We start from the raw sequence: 16,655 nt of genomic DNA, 5'->3' as shown, positions 1-16,655 counted from the left end.
CAGTAAAAAATCTGGTCTGGCCCAGTGGTGTAGTGGTTGAGTACATGTGCTCCACTTCTTTGGGCCAGGGTTGACAAGTTTGGATCCCAAACATGGACCTAGTACTGCTCTTCAAGCCACGCTGTGGTGGCATCCTACAGAAAACAGAAGAAGATTGGCACAGATGTTAGCTCAGTGACAATCTTCCTCAAGCAAAAGGAAGAAGATTGGCAACAAATGTTAGCTCAGGGCCAATCTCCCTCACACACACATACACACACACACACACACACAAAAAAAAAAAAAAAAAAAGCAAAAAAAAGTATTACCAACACCAAATACATCTGGTTTCATGACAAGTTGAACAAATGAGAGCTATCAAATAGCTGTAGATAGAATTTACCCATACTCTCTTCATTACATGTTGTGTCATCTAGCTAGCTAGCTATAAAATATATATAATAACCGTTTTCCTCTGCAATTTTCTGTATCTTGTTGGTAGTATAATATATGACTTAATATTCCATTCTTTAGTTGCAAGATATTAGTTAGACGGAGATAGAGGGGAAATAAACATCATTCAAAGTTGTTTCAATGACTAATCATTCTCCCATTTAGGGAAGGAGATAAACATTACTTTATTGTAGGAAGCATAGTTACATTTATTGTAGAAAGGATAGATACATTATCTTAGGTGGGAGAATACATCTATTTTTTTATTACAACAGGTTGGAAATTTAACTAGAAAGCAATTGTGTGTTTGGGGGCTCTGAATGGACAGTGGTTTTGGAGGACTGTGGTAATGAGGAAGATGATGTTACCCAACTCTCTCCAAAACTTCCATACTATTCTTTAATGCAAATTTAGTTAGAAGGCTAAATATAACATTTTCCAGAGTCTCTCAAAACTTTTCTGCATGTAAGAGCATAACTTCTGCCAAGCACATATTTATGCCTGAGATTTGAAAAATGAAAATGAGCATCAGGTAACGGGGGGCTGTGTTTCAGTTGCTTTTTCTGCTGGAATGAATGATTCTGGTGACTTTTGTGTTTGTTAGTGTGTAGGTTTAATACACGTCCCATCGACTAGATCTTATCTTCAAAGGTATTGACTGCTAGGGTCCAGGCATCTACATTGCTGATGTGGATCTCAACAAGGATCTGGGTGTCCAGCATTGTGGTTGCATCTTCCTAGGTCTTCAGCTTCCTGATCATGGCAGATGCAGGAGAGTCCATGCTGGACTGGATGCCTTCTTTTTTTGTTTTGGAAATTCTGAAAGTTTAATTTGGAGGCTGTCTCTTCTGGCATTATAACAATTATGTCCGATACAACATCTAATTGACTTAAATCAGTTTCTGTTCTAACTAGCTAGGATGAAATACATAGGCTATCAAATGCCTCCAGTGATCTCTACCTCCAGGTAGTCACACACTTGTATAATCCTCTCCCCTTGAATGTCCATGTGGCTTGTGACTTCTAACCTATAGAACACAGTGAAGTTTATGGGACATCACTTCTATGATCGTGTTACATAGGATTTTAACTTCTGTCTTCCCCACAGACTCATTATTGACTCTCTCCCTCATTGGCTTTGACGAAACACACTGCTAGATAATGAGTTGCAATATGGAGAAGCTCTCATGTCAAGGAACTGAGGGCAACCTCCAGCCAACAACCAGTAAAAACAAATGTCTTGTTTAAAAACCCACAAAGAACCAAATTATTCCAACAACCACTTTGGCTTGGAATGGATCCTTCCCCAGTAGAGATTTGAGGTGAGACCACAGGCCCAGCTGACACCTTGATTGCAGCCTTTTGAGAGACTCTGAAGGAGAATATTCAGATCACTCATGCTGGACTCCTTTCACACAGAAACTGGGAGATACTAAATGTATATTGTTATAAACTGCTAGTTTGTGGTAATTTGTTACACAGCCATAAATAACCAATACATACATTTATCTGTTTCTCTCTATATAAATTCATCATCAATAATATAAATTACTCCATGACATCTCTTTGAATTGACAGTTCTGAAATTTATTTTTTTGCCTCAACTTCTTTCCTAGTGCCTGTCATACAGTTGCCACCTACTGAACTCCTCATAATCTACCTTTAAGCAAAATCTCCCATTTTTATTCTCTATTTCAGTAAACATCCTAACACAAACACACACACTTGCACACACCCATTGCTATACCATTTTTAATTCGTCATTAATTCTTCAAGATGCAACCTGAAGAATATCCTTGCCGCTTTATAATATTCTAAGAAACATTTGTTTATTAAACTAAGGATCCGGTAAACAACAGGTGGATATCTTTAAACTTTGAAACATGTTTCCTGATACTAACTAGAGAATTATCAGTAATAAAGTACATGAAGATCAGATGTTGAAAAAAGCCCTGTTGCTCAAATGAAAGCTTTTCACCTGAGAAGTCTCAGTAAAGGGTGATGTGTCAAAAAAAATAAGTTACTATTCTGCCAGATACCATGCACAGAATTTTAAAAATAAATATTTCTAAAATAGAAGCAATATATCCACCAAAACTTATTGTTGATTAAAAAACAAATAGCTAATATTGAAAAATAATGGATCATAGAATGACAAAATGTTTGTTACAGAATTATTTAATAAGTGACTCAGGTCTGAATTATGAGTTATTGCATATTTGTAAAGGAATGAACACTTGAGGATCCAATCCCAGTGAGAAACTTTCTATTTGATAGACATGTTTTTGGATTCATTTTCATTAACTTCTGATATTTTTAGCCTTAGCTGTGAAGTAACACATTGAACATGTGCGTGGAAATGTTGTCAGGAAAACTGATTTCATCTCATCTACAAGGTGGTTTTCATGTTAATTTCCATTCTGAAACTGAGGAATTAATTTATTTGAATATGTTTTGATTACACTTTGACAACTGAAAATGCTTATTTTGAGTTCTTTTGGAATATTCATCGGATATTTCGTTGTATAGCAAAATAATGACAACTTTTTTTCTGTGTAACTGTCAATCAGCATTAGCTTTTATATATTGATTTAATATCAACAGTTTCAGAATAATGCAGTGGAATTCTTACTTATATTACCTTATTCATAAATGGCATTCTTTCACTTTCCTCTATCAAATTGAAAAACTTATTACAATTTGAATCTATTTTTATTACATTCCCCAGGTCTCATTCATACATTCACAAATATCCATTTAACTACTGATATTTTTCTGAATATGTGCCAGCTGCTAAATATAAATGTACATAATGCTACATACCAAAATTTGAGGCATTTTTCACATATATGTTTAAATAAAATAAAGTCTAATATTAATAAGCTAAACATAGAACTTTAAAATTAGAACACCATAGTATGTAGAAAGAAAATATAAGGAATCAAATAATATAGCTAAGAGCAGAAATAATTAAATGAAATTTTAAACAAGATAATCAAATACTGGTTTACCTACAGCTCTCTTTCTCTACAAAACAAAAGAGAAACAACACAGGTATCTGAAAGAAAGCTACTGCAAAACTGATGAAGAAAAAGAAAGAAGTCAGAAAACTTAGGAAGGAAAATAGGGACATAATTACAGAAAAACAGATTTTATAAAGTAAGTAAGAAAATATGATGTTCAAATATATGACAGTAAAAAGTAAGGGGATATTGATTAATTCTTATAAAAATGTAACCTAAACTGATTCAAGATTGTAAAGGACATTATGGGATACTTTAGGAGAGGAAAAGTACAGTCCAATCTCACTCATAGACAGAGATGCAAAAATTCAGACAAAATTAGTGCACAGTATTGGCTTTTTAAAATAAAATTAAAGTCAATCTTATTCAGTTTTATTTGTTCAGTTTTTTTTCAATATGATTTTATGGTTCTGGTCATAAAAAATATGTGATTTTTAAAAACTAAATTTATTTGTACAAATTGAAGATCTTTTTCTTTTTATTGTCAAGGGATTATTTTTGCCACTTTTTTATATTTCCATTATTAAATTAGAGCAGAGCTATAGGTCTTTGCACATTATAATAATTATAAATCAACCACTTTATATTGGTTTTTATTATATGATCTTATTGACACCTATATAATTGTATAATTTCTTAGATTTTCTAGACATATAGTTTCACCAATACAAATAAGACAAGGTTTGTTTCTTGTCATTCAGCATTAACAATGCCCGTTATTCTATTTTTTGGTTTTATTTACTAGAAATTCATGTTAATATTGCATAATAATGTTAACGCTGTCCATTCATCTCTCATTCTTTAAATACTTTTGCAATGCAAGGTAATATTAACTGTGGATTTTGGAAAAGTATGTTCATTATATTTAAGTAGATTTAATTTATTTCTATCTTATATGGTGGTTTCACTAGGAATGACCACTGTATTGCATAAAATGACTTCACTCTCTTTTGTCAATATCACAAAGTTTTCTCCCATAACTTGATGATGCTATCAATTATGCTAAAGTATTTTCTCTTTTTCAAATATACTTGCACTATTGGGATAAACATTCCTGGTGTTTGTGTACTGCTCATTTGAAAGAGTTTTAGATTCTATTTTTTAAAAATTGGTTTATATTTTTTATCTACATTAATAAGCAAGCTTATTTCAAAGGTTTTAAAATTGTGTTTAACCTGTAATGGTATTAAAAGTGTAAAATGAATTGGAATAATTGCAACATTTTCCTTGGAGTGAAGAGATATATATATATATATATTTGAGCTCTGAATCCATCTATTCCAAACACTCCTTTTAAAACAGATCTTTATTTACTCTTCTAATTTCTTCCACAGAGATTAGCATTCAATTTTTCCACTTTAGAGGATTCAAGTGAAAAATGAACGATATAAAATAATATTATTTTTAGCTATATATTTCACCATGTTTTATAAGTCACTGTGCTATCTTTCAAACTACATATTTATTTCGATAATGTTTAAAAATCATTTACAAACTCCTTATAACAGTTTTGGAATTCTATAATTGTGATTCAGCTGAAGGAATACGGTTTTTGTGTCATGCATACCTGAGCTGCTAACTAAACTATTTTTATCTTTTCTTTGTGACTTTGAGCTTAGATAATTACTTAGTTTCTCTGAACTTCAGAAAGTGTGAACAATATTGCCTATTTTACAGGTAGTGATACAATTAAATGTAATAAAAATTCATAAGATTTTCTACAATTTGTACATAACAGGAACTCGATATAATTTCCTCCATCCCTGCTGTGTGATCTTACCTTTAAACACTACATCATTAAAAATACGTGTTTCACTTGCTATACATCTTTGTCTTTAATGAGAGAATTTGACTCTTGGAAACAGCTTAAATTCATTAATGTCCAGGTGTAAAATTAATATGGATAATCATGATATAGATGTCCTTTCTTTTTTACCAAAAAAGGCATAAAAATTCATAAAGTATTTCTTGTAAAGTCTATAAACATATTCTGAAGGCAGATCCAAAGGAGAGCAATGAAAGTTCAGAGACTCAGTAACATCTTTGAATTAGGGACAGTACCCTTTATTTATTACTCTGAAACCATAAGGCAAAGTCTGATCACCATTTTCTGGGTAGTCAGGGAAATATTCATTTTGACCTAAACTTCTTGTAGTTTATTTAACACAAAAACAGCCACTAGGATAATCAGTTTCTTATGTGACTCTCAATGAAAATTTTAGATCCATTCTGGTGTAATTGATCTTCAACATTCTCTCTTTAATCTGGCCATATTTCCACCAAATTAAAAACACAGATGACATATCCCCTTTGCACTCCAAAGGAGCTTTTAGGAATATCTTCCTTATAAGTAGGAGTAGTTCTCTTATACTTCTGAAGCTTCATTGCAACCTTCCTAATGGTACAGAAGGAACCCGGAAGACTACCAGTGAACCCCGTACGGACTTCCTAGGGTTTGGAAACGATAATTGAGAGACATTCCTATTCACCTAAAAGAGGGCCAAAAATGAGAAGATATGATAAATTATATTCCATGAAGCTCCAGAGTACATTAGTTGCCTGTTGATGTAATGGCACTATCTCAGAATTCCTGGCACCAGGAGAATCATGACATGGTCACTGTCAAATCAATACATTAAGGTTTAAAAAAAATCTATTTATATGGTAAAATTCTTACCCTATTTTAGAATGTGCCAAATGAATTTTAGACTCCTCTAGGGAGCTGATGTCTGCTGATTACTATGGCCTAACAGAAACCCTTGATTTAGAGGGTAGTGGACAGATGACGGTACTCTTTAGTATATATAACAATAGTGGTAAAATTATTAAATTAAAGTTTTGCATTATGAATACTAGTTGAGAAGTTGTTTGATTGCACTATATATAAGGAGTCTGAACAACAGATTGTATGTTTTCGAGTTAACCATCTCAGTGCTCAAAGTAACTGAATATTAGTTATGTCATTTTCCTCCCTAACCTCATGGCCACAATATGAAGAGGATCAGACATTACACTGATCCTTAAGTGATACACAACAAAGGATAATCAGGTTAAAGAAAAAAGAAGGAAGTTAACTAAAGGAAATAAAGATTTCCTAAGCAATTGGAAGGAGGAAACTTCTATAGAAAGACAGCAATGATAATTCACCATTAAAAAACATCATTTGAGTAAAAGTAGAGGATGAAAATACAAGAGACAATAAAAGCTGACCTTCTCCATGAGTCAGTATAGCACTCCCCCACAACTCCCCTACACACCCCAAAAAGAGACTCTCTGAAGAGCCTTGAAAGGACAGTGACAAAGAGAAATCTAAATTGTACTCAACGTTGATAAGTCACGTAGCAAAAATCTTGAAAATTGTCATTAGTTCCACAATAAGATGTTAAATGGATAGATGAATGATAGATAGATAGATAGATAGACAGATAGATAGATAGATAGATGACAGATATCTGGATAGGGTAAGCTTCATTTAACTCTGGGAAAGATTGCAAGATGCCAGAGGGGGCAAAAACATGTAAGCTAAATTCCCTAAAAAATTCTGTCTCACTCAATTTTGTTTTACTTTGTTTTTTACTAAGTGTGCTGTATATTAAACTTCAATACATTACTACCCCTTGACTCAGAACCATTGATGTAACATGAATGAATTTCAGTCAACTTTCCCCAGGAGCATGTCTGTCTGGGTGAGAATCACTGTGATCCAGATGGCACTAGGCCTCTATAGACAAGAAGTAGGAGTCAGTGTGGACCAGGGAATAAGGAATGTGGCTAGGAAAGTTATCATTTGGGTTCCTTTTGTCACTTAAAAACTGATTTAAACAGATAATGTTTGCATCAAAGCATTAAAATGATTTCCATTAGAGAACTGTCTTCCTATTGGAGGAATTCAATTTTTCTCCTTTTGCCTGATTATTCATTATTTTAGAGGAAATTAATAGATTTTGTTAAAACTATGGATAGTTTAAGATTAATGGCACACATAAGAAATTATGAAATCCGGCCATTTGTGCCAACATAGATGGTCCCTGAGGGTGTTCTGTTGAGTGAAATAAGTCAGAGGGAGAAAGTCAAATATCGTACAATCTCACTCATAAGTAGAAAATAAAAACAACGACAAACAAATACGTAGCATTGGAGATTGGACTGGTGGTTACCATAGGGGAAGGTGGTAGGAGGGAGGGCAAAAGGGGTGATTAGTCTCACATGTGAGGGGATGCACTATAATTAGTTTTTGGGTGGTGAACATGATGTAGTCTACACAGAATTCAAAATATATTACGCTGTACATCTGAAAGCTATATATTGTGATAATCCAATGCTACTGCAATTAAAAAAAAATTTAAAAATTGTAAAAAGATTAATGGCATATAGCTTATCATATTATATTATGTCCATAGAAAAGGTGAAATTGAGAGACATAATTTATGCATTTCCCCTTCCTAAAAATGTGTCAGACTTGCAATTAATCATTATCTTTCACTAGAAAGATGTTAATATGAACACTGACTCTTAGAAAATAGTTTTTGGATGTGTTTTTTATAGTTTTCTATAGCATATCCTATGGTTGAGCTGATTACTTATTTCTAAACACTAAACCGTGCACTACTACTCAGCCTAAAATATACAGAACTCTAGAATACATTGAGATAATTTGGGGAGCCACTGGTGTGAACCACGAGAACACACAATAAGTACTTGTTTGGGCACTTATTTATACATTTTTGTATAAATGTATAAATTTGTCAGGAAATATGCAATTGTTTTGTATATTTGGTATAATTTCAAAGTTAGGTATACGCTCAAAATTTGCAGAGCAAGGGACAAAGGTAGAAATGGAAGTCTAAATATTTAGCAGCTATAAATTCAACTAATAGAATGCTAAATAAAGTATATTTTATTCTCCTACCTTGAATACATAACTTTACAATTCAATATAAAACCTACGTAAAGATGTGATTAAAATGAATTTAATATGATTATGCAGGTTTAGATTTTGTATTTATGGGACAGTGATTTGAAGTCAGTAAAAACTATACATTTAAATAATTCATAAATTATTGTACAATTTTCCATAATATGTATTTGTATTGCCTTCATTTCAACAGTGATTAATTACATTGTTATAGTCAAGATTTTCACATAATCTCTATCCTAAAGAAATAAGTAGCTAAATACATATTTTTGTATGCTATTGTTATATTGTTAACGTTAACCAATATATTATAAGTAATTGTTGACATCTTAAATTCAAAAATAATTTTATTTTCTTCCAAAGAACATGATTTTCTATGCACTCAAATATTTCCGATTGCATCCCTGAACTTTTTCAGTGCTTCTTGTTTCCTATATATAACAAATTTAACTGACTTAACCAGATTAGTTATTAATCTTATGTAGTGTCTGATAACAGTGTAAGGTCATATTTGGCATGTTTTATTAATTTGCACTATCTTTGGATATATACAGAAAATACTGAATAAAATTTTTGAATTATTTCAAAGAATATCCCATTTCTTACCTTGATCATTACATTGTTCAAAATCCTGTCCAAAATTTCAAATAAACTATAAATATTTATAATAAAACTTAAAATTATACAAGAGCTTTAATATGATATTAGCCTGAAAGATGTTTAAGGCCACATAAGCAGAGACTGTTCGGGACTTCCCAAAGTTATTTCCAGAAAACTTTGGAAGAGGTGGTGTTAATTATTTGCAAGTTTTTTTTTATAGTCTCTTAAGCATCTCTTTGGAATCCTTCTATTCCTGCTTTCTTTGTTTCCAATTCTTCTCTTCACTGTTGCATCCCTGGCAGCCATCTTTCTCTAATGTTCTCTATGTCCATGTGGTAGCCATGAGGCTGCAATAAATGACCCAATATTGTTTGAAATAGTAATCTAATAATCTAGTGCCTTCACTATATTATCTACTGACATAAAGGAAAACTTTCCCCTTTCCTCCGCATTATGTATCCTAAAGGTCCTGTCTACCCGCTATGGTGCTCCCTAGTACTGATAATATCTTAAATCAATTTTAATCAAAGTATTCACTCCTTAAGAATAGATTTATCAGACAAAATACACAGATGTTTGATTTCTGAAGGTTAAGCATTTCATTGAACCAAGATAAACTTGACTAACTCTACCTTTCTCCAAAACATTCCCACAAGACTCCTCCATCCTTAGATATAAGAGTCTCCACATCACCATTTTCCCACTGTTATCATCCCGTAAATCCTAGGATGATAACAATTTAGTTTCAAGGTAGGATTCTTTCTACAGATGTATCTACAAAGGCCTACATGTTGAAAGGAAAAAAAAAAACACCTTAAGTCTAAAACATCAATGAAAATATAAGTAAGAGTGCTTTTAGTATAATAGTGGCAAAATAAGGCATGCGGCTACCCAATTCCTAACTCCACAGGGGGAAATGGTCCATAATCAGTTTCGTTCTCTTACAGCCTCTGTCTTGGTTTCTCTAGTCTAGTAATGAAGAAATGCAATAACTTCTTTATTCCACCAAGGGCCATTTATTCCTTTGCTGCACCTGTCCTGTAACTCAGAATGGCCCCTTCCTGATTAGAAGTGGCTCTGTAAATAGATAATTTCCTTCAAAGGAAAAACTTGAGTACTTGACATAAATTGCCAATTATTTCTTTCATTTCAGAAATGTAGGTGATTTCACTAAGTTTACAACCTCTCCAGTGATCTTTTTGAAAAGTGGAGTTCTGGCACTTACCTGAGTTATCTCAGTGTATGCTCACTCTTATGACTTGGCAGTTCTAAGAAATTTTCTCACCCATCTCCAATTACTAAAAATGTAAAATAATGACCTATTATTTAGCTATTTATTTATTTTATTATTTTATTTTATTATTTATTTATTATTTTATTTATATTTTTCTACTAATGTTTAAAACAAAATGTGCTTTTTTACATAGATAATGAAAATTATCTGATTGCTCATTATATGGAATTGGGCAGAAGGGATGAAGGTAAAGGAATGGTATAGAAGGAGTTGTGACAAAATCCACAAATAATAGTTCTACTTAAAAAATCAGACTTGCAAAGCAATATTATGCCCCACCTATGTGTTTCACTTAGGCAATAAGCATTGACTATTTATTCTTCAAAGCATAAAATGTAAGAATGGGACGAACCTTGGTTTGTCTTGTAACTCTGAATTTAGTGATCTTGGAAATATTTCTTAATCACTTTTAAAGATTATATATGTCCATATGCAAAACTGGAATATTAACACTGAATTCCTAGGCTTTTATGAATATTATATGAAATAATGTGTTTTAAAGCACTTCAAATAATCACAAGGACATATTAAGACCTGTGGGTCTCCTTTGATGCCTAATAACTTGGTGCCCCTGAAAACTAATGTTCTTTCAGTATTTGTGCATTATGTATTCAGAGTGTAGGATGTAGGTTGTATTGAAGGAAGACAGGCAAAGAAAGATCTCTGTTGGCATCATTTAGCTTTCACAATTAGCTATTAAGTGCTGGGTTCAAGCTTACATACCCCACTGACCTTTAAAAGCATCTCAATGTAACAGTACTTTCCCTCCTGTTAGTATAGTTGAGTGCATATCTATTGTTACTTCATTATATTACTTAGAATCTCACTTTCCATCTCCAATCCAAGAGCTCAAAAAATTATTTCTTCTATACACTGTAACTTCCTGAGAAACGTTCCAAGAAATCCAGTTTTCTCCAACAAGTTATAGTTTCACAGATATTTAATACCCAGTGATATTTTAGAAAACATCTGGATTATAGCTTCTTTCTCTATGAAACTGCCCAGCTCATCCATATCTTAATCCAAATCTGAGCGCTGGATAAATAGAAAGTGCTCCTAAATGTTAACAGTCTTTCTCCTTTTGCCCCTTGTCCTCTCTCCTTCCCTGTCCTCGGTGCCTCCCCTTCTCTTTGGTCCTCTTTCCAGAGAAAACCATGTGAGAAAACAGTTGAAATGAAGATGCACCTGTCATATTCAAGGAAGCATGAATGGAAACAATTTAGCCAAAGTGAGTGTTTTTTTGGAAAAATATAATAAGTAATAATTAAAATTGTAAATGTAGATAAAGACCATTGAATGGAAAAATTTGAAGGCCAAGTTGCTGAGAGTGGATCTTATCCTCAAAGAAGTAAGGAATCATTGAGCATGAATGGTGGTGGTTGCGGGGGTGACTTGGAATGGATTTATATGGTATTTCAGAAAGATTACTTCAAAAAGAAGAGTTACAGATTAAAACCGGTGTAAACAATTAGGAGACAACCTTGGTATTAATTTGCTTTTTTAAATTTGCTTCTATTGTCGTGAAAAAAAACTATCCCATGATATCAGCATACAGTTATAACTCTATAGGGGAAGAAAAATGAGGACTTAAAGTCTGGGATGGTGGCAAAGCAAATGGAGAGGGAAAGATGGGTGCAGAAGACTTTTTAGAAGAGAGTATACTTTGCAAGTGACTACTTTTACGAGAGCAGTACAAAGAATTAAGGTTTTTCACCAATATTCTTTGTAATTACCATATCATTACTTTAAAAGAGAAATCTAAACTTATCACATTAGAGCATAACAAAATAAGTATTGTTCCACTGTTAGAAAATTAATATCTAAAGAACAAAGGCTTAAAATGATATAATTACTCTAAATAAGTCTAGCATGCAATGTTAAAATAAACAGCAACTAAATAGAGACATGGTATAGATAAAGAGGAATCATAGAGATTCGGAAAGAAAATTTGTGTAAGCTGCAATCGAAGCAGGGTATTATTACTGAATATTAAAATAAGCAAATTTGAGATATGAAGGTATTAAAATCTCACGTAATACGTGAACACAGAAAATAATTGCCTCCATATAAACATTTATTTCAAAAACAGCAATATCACTTTTTCATATATTATGTGGATTGTTATTGGGTAGATGATGCATAACTAGAAGTTATATGAACTATTTATGCTGTTCATTACCTCATTGTGTAGAAGCAGTGGGCTTTTATTTCCCTATTGGATATAAATGAAGAGACGCATCCATCCAAATATAGCAGGACTAGAATGCAATATATCCCTGGGGAACCAAGTTCTGTAATACATATTCAGTCTGAGCGCACACATACATTTTTCTATGCTCTCAAATGTGTGTATTTTTTAGCTTACCAGACTCTGCCCAAATCGAGCTGTACAAACAAACTTACAAATGCAGCTGTTGAACACTTTTATTAATTAAATATTACATAGGAATCCTATTGAATATGGATTTTTTGGGTCCCTAATAATTCATATCATAAAATTGATCTTCTTTACATACCTGCAACACGTAGTTATAAATGAAGTTGCAGTTTTAAAGACCATAGTAAAATGTGCATTTGTCAAAAAGGAAATTGTTATAAGTAGTGCTGTTTTAAAATGCAACTTATCCTTTATTTCTACACTTGAAATTATGTCCATTAAAATACTAAGAATTGCGTAGTTTTATCAGTTAATGACATTCTAAATATGCCATTATTTCATTGCATCATGAAACTATGCCCTTTATGTTTTCACAATTTTGTTTAATATCATATATACAAATTGGCACTCTACTCTGTTGATCAAAATTAATTCAGTTAATATTCATCTTAGTTCATGACAAATATGTTAGAAAAGATTACAGGTAGTGGAAGCAGAAAAAACAGAATGTCAGTGTGTAAAGTGAAGGAAATATAACGAAAGATATTGGTTAGACCATAAAGAAAATGCTGAGACACCACACAAGGGAAGGTAATGTAAGCCAGACATCAGCAACTTCAGGAAGTTTCCACCGCTGTGAACTGCAAGGACAGGAAGAGGAAGTGGTGATACTGGAGCTCAGAGGCCAGGGTCACCTGTCAGAAGCTGGAATCAGGTGAGTGTGTCTGCCTCGAGCAGATGTGAAGGACACAGAGACTGCGCCAGAAATGCCTCCTGAGAGTGGGGGAGAGGAAGAAATAGCCTTGGCTCTTGCTCTCCTGCTAGACCAGTCCCCCAACAGTGCTTGCCACGGGCAGAACCAGGAGAAAAGCAAATCAACACAGGAAACTGGGAAGGAAAGCCTTGAAGTTCAGACTCTGGAGACACAGAGCAGAGAAAAGGAAGGACAAGGGCTGAACGTGAGAGCAAACAGGTCATCAGATTAAGTGAAGTTACAGAGAAGTCTCCTCTTTTTGAATTCTGAGAAATACGCTAGGTACATTAATCAAACATTGTAAAAATAAAAATACCTGAAAGTCTGACCAGCAACTCAAAGTCCTAAACTTAATTAAGGAGTAGGACTGCAGAATGACTGAAAAACGGGCGTTATAATAACATGAAATGACTTCAATTCTTGGGATGATACATGTTCATTGAAGTATTTGGTTAATAGAAAAAATGTGCTATGTTAAAGATAAAATATCACTTATCCTTTTTATATATACAGAATATTAATCTATTTGATCTCATTTTAATTTGAGCTTTCAAGGATCCTGAAACAGAGGAAGGACGATTTGTCCCAGAGTAGAGCCTTCAGAATAGGATTCGTCTGCTGGCTATGCCATGTGTAAGCTCTGTGGCTTTTGGCAAATTGCTTACTTTTCTGAGCTTTATTTCCATGCTGTAATCATCACTGTTCCTTTATCTCACAGAAGTGTTGAGAGTTCAAACAAGATGTGGTACTCCCTTTAGAAACTACAGAGTCTGTCAAATTATAAACCACAATTTTTAATATTTTAATCTTAATAAAAATATGTGTATAAAATTTGCACTTCTTTTAGATCTTCGTTAAAATTTTCACAGACCTGTTCGTTTTGATTGTTATTTTGAGACATTTTGTTATAAGGCGAGACTAAAGATTGGAGTCAGGTTTTAACTGCCTAAAGTAAAAGAGAAAATTCTTTATGGAACTGAGGGTACAAATTTGCCTTTTTTTTTTTAAAGGTTTGCCACCTTCGTTTTTTTAAAAGATTGGCCCTGAACTAACATCTGTTTCCAATCTTTTTTTTTACTTCTTCTCCCCAAAGCCCCCCAGTACATAGTCATATATTCTAGTTGAAGGTCCTTCCGGTTCTGCTATGCGGGATGCTGCCTCAGCATGGCTTGATGAGTGGTGCTAGGTCCATGCCCAGGATGCAAACTGGTGAAACCCTGGGCCACCAAAGCAGAGCACATGAACTTAGCCACTTGGCCATGGGGCCAGCCCCCTAAATTTGTCTTTAAGGAAGAATCATCATGTTTGGGTTGAGGTGGTTTAAAAATTATGCCCTTGAATCATTTCATAACAAGTAAATATTTTATAAAATTATATTTGTGTTTCTCATAATACAGAAATCTATGATATATAATAGATTATATACTGTCATCTGTAAAGTCTTTTTCCAAAGAACTTATAGATATTTTGAGCTCACATTGAAATTTTGTGAGCATGTGTTTGTGTATGGGTGTGTGAGTGTCTGTGTGTGTTTCTGCGTGAGAGAGAGATTTGATTTAGCCTTGATGCAAGATATAGGACACTTTAAATTCATCCAGTGCTATTAAAGAAGTGTACATTAAATCAGTTTGATTTTATCAAGGCAATTTATTTTGCCCTCATACAAATGTAGGGATGATTTACACTGAGTGTCTTTATCTCATAAAATAACTAAATGAGTTTTCTGCTTCAAAAGTACTTAAATCATACCAGTTCCTCCATTTATGCAACAATTTATGCTTTCAGCAACACAAGCATAATATCAAAACCTGTTATATTTGGTATCTTTTTTACATGTTCATTGTTTATAACTCAGTTTAATCTAATTACTCTTTGTTGTATTTTCTAAACTCGATTGTGTATTTATCACCAAAGGTCTTATCTATATCACCATTATCATTAATCACTTGTGAATTACTTGGCTTCTTATGCATTTTTATAGCCTCCATTCCATTTACTGTCTGATCTTCCCTCAGAAGCAGCTAAACCAAGTGTTTTCAATTTAGTGTAGCTTTTTCAGTAAAAGATTTCAAAACTCGATCAGTCTTTTCTGTATTTGAGCAAATAATCTTGCATATTTTTCACCATTATAATCATAAAACAATGTTGCTAACTAAATAGTGAATGATTAAATTCAATTAAAAAATCACAAAAAATCCTAATGAAACAGTAGAACTTGGATGTGTGTTTTTTGATAATTGAAAATATCTCTCTTGATCACAGTTACTTGTGGCTCTTTAGCATGATGGCATCAGAGATGTCACATTTTCCTTTTTATTTTTGGCTTCTTGTAGTGATATGTTTTACAAAATGTGACTAGATCTCATGTGTCAGAATACAACACAGTTAATCAGTGAGCTAGGAGCACCTTGCTGACAGGATTAGGGAAAAACTGTGGCTGTTCTCTTGAGTCAAATAGAAGATTTTTGGAAAATAACACTGCAACAATATAAAGGGTACACAGAGACACTCTTTGTAACTCGTACTATTTCTGTAAATTTTAACCTTTCATGGTAATAAAGTGCAAAATTTTGCAAAATCATAGATTCTTAGAGTTATATGGCAAGTATTTAGAGAAAATCTTGTCCAAGTTCTTTAATTTAGTGATGAAAATAGACAGATACTTGTACTGAAGCTAATGAGCTACAGGTGTGAAATTGACTTGCCTAAGCTTTGGGCTGGCGCCAGGGCGTCAGCACAGAGTCATGGGCATTTGCCCGCAGCTCTGCCTGTTGTCCCAGGAATCATCCACTTTGTCTACATGCAGCTGGTCATCAGGGGTCATCAGAACACTTTTCCCCCAGGTTTCCTGAAAGCCAGCAGAGGTCTTTTTAACTACCACCTTAACAGCCTTTCCCCTGGTTGCATGAAATTACATCCCAGTAATAAATTCATTCTCTTGAATTAACTAGAGAAGTTTCTGTTTTTCTGAAATAAATATAACTTACAAATCTTAATTCTACTTGAGTGTCTGCCCTACACTTTATTGAGAGCAAAAACTGATTACTGATTTAGATTTATTAGATTTTTTAGTTAGAAAATTGTAAATGGAAAAATACATATTGAAGCAGTTTGAGACCAAAATGTTGGGTTTACGTTAACATATATGAAGCCTTAAAAGGAATCTTTATATAAGGAATATATACAGATATTTTATAGAGTATACTGATATAAAAAGTATTATTGATGTTTAATATTACCGAATTTTCTGACTCAGTTTA

The sequence above is a fragment of the Equus asinus genome, chromosome 18, assembly GCF_041296235.1.
Source record: "Equus asinus isolate D_3611 breed Donkey chromosome 18, EquAss-T2T_v2, whole genome shotgun sequence".
Taxonomy (NCBI): Eukaryota; Metazoa; Chordata; class Mammalia; order Perissodactyla; family Equidae; genus Equus; species Equus asinus.
This window is presented reverse-complemented; position numbering follows the sequence as displayed.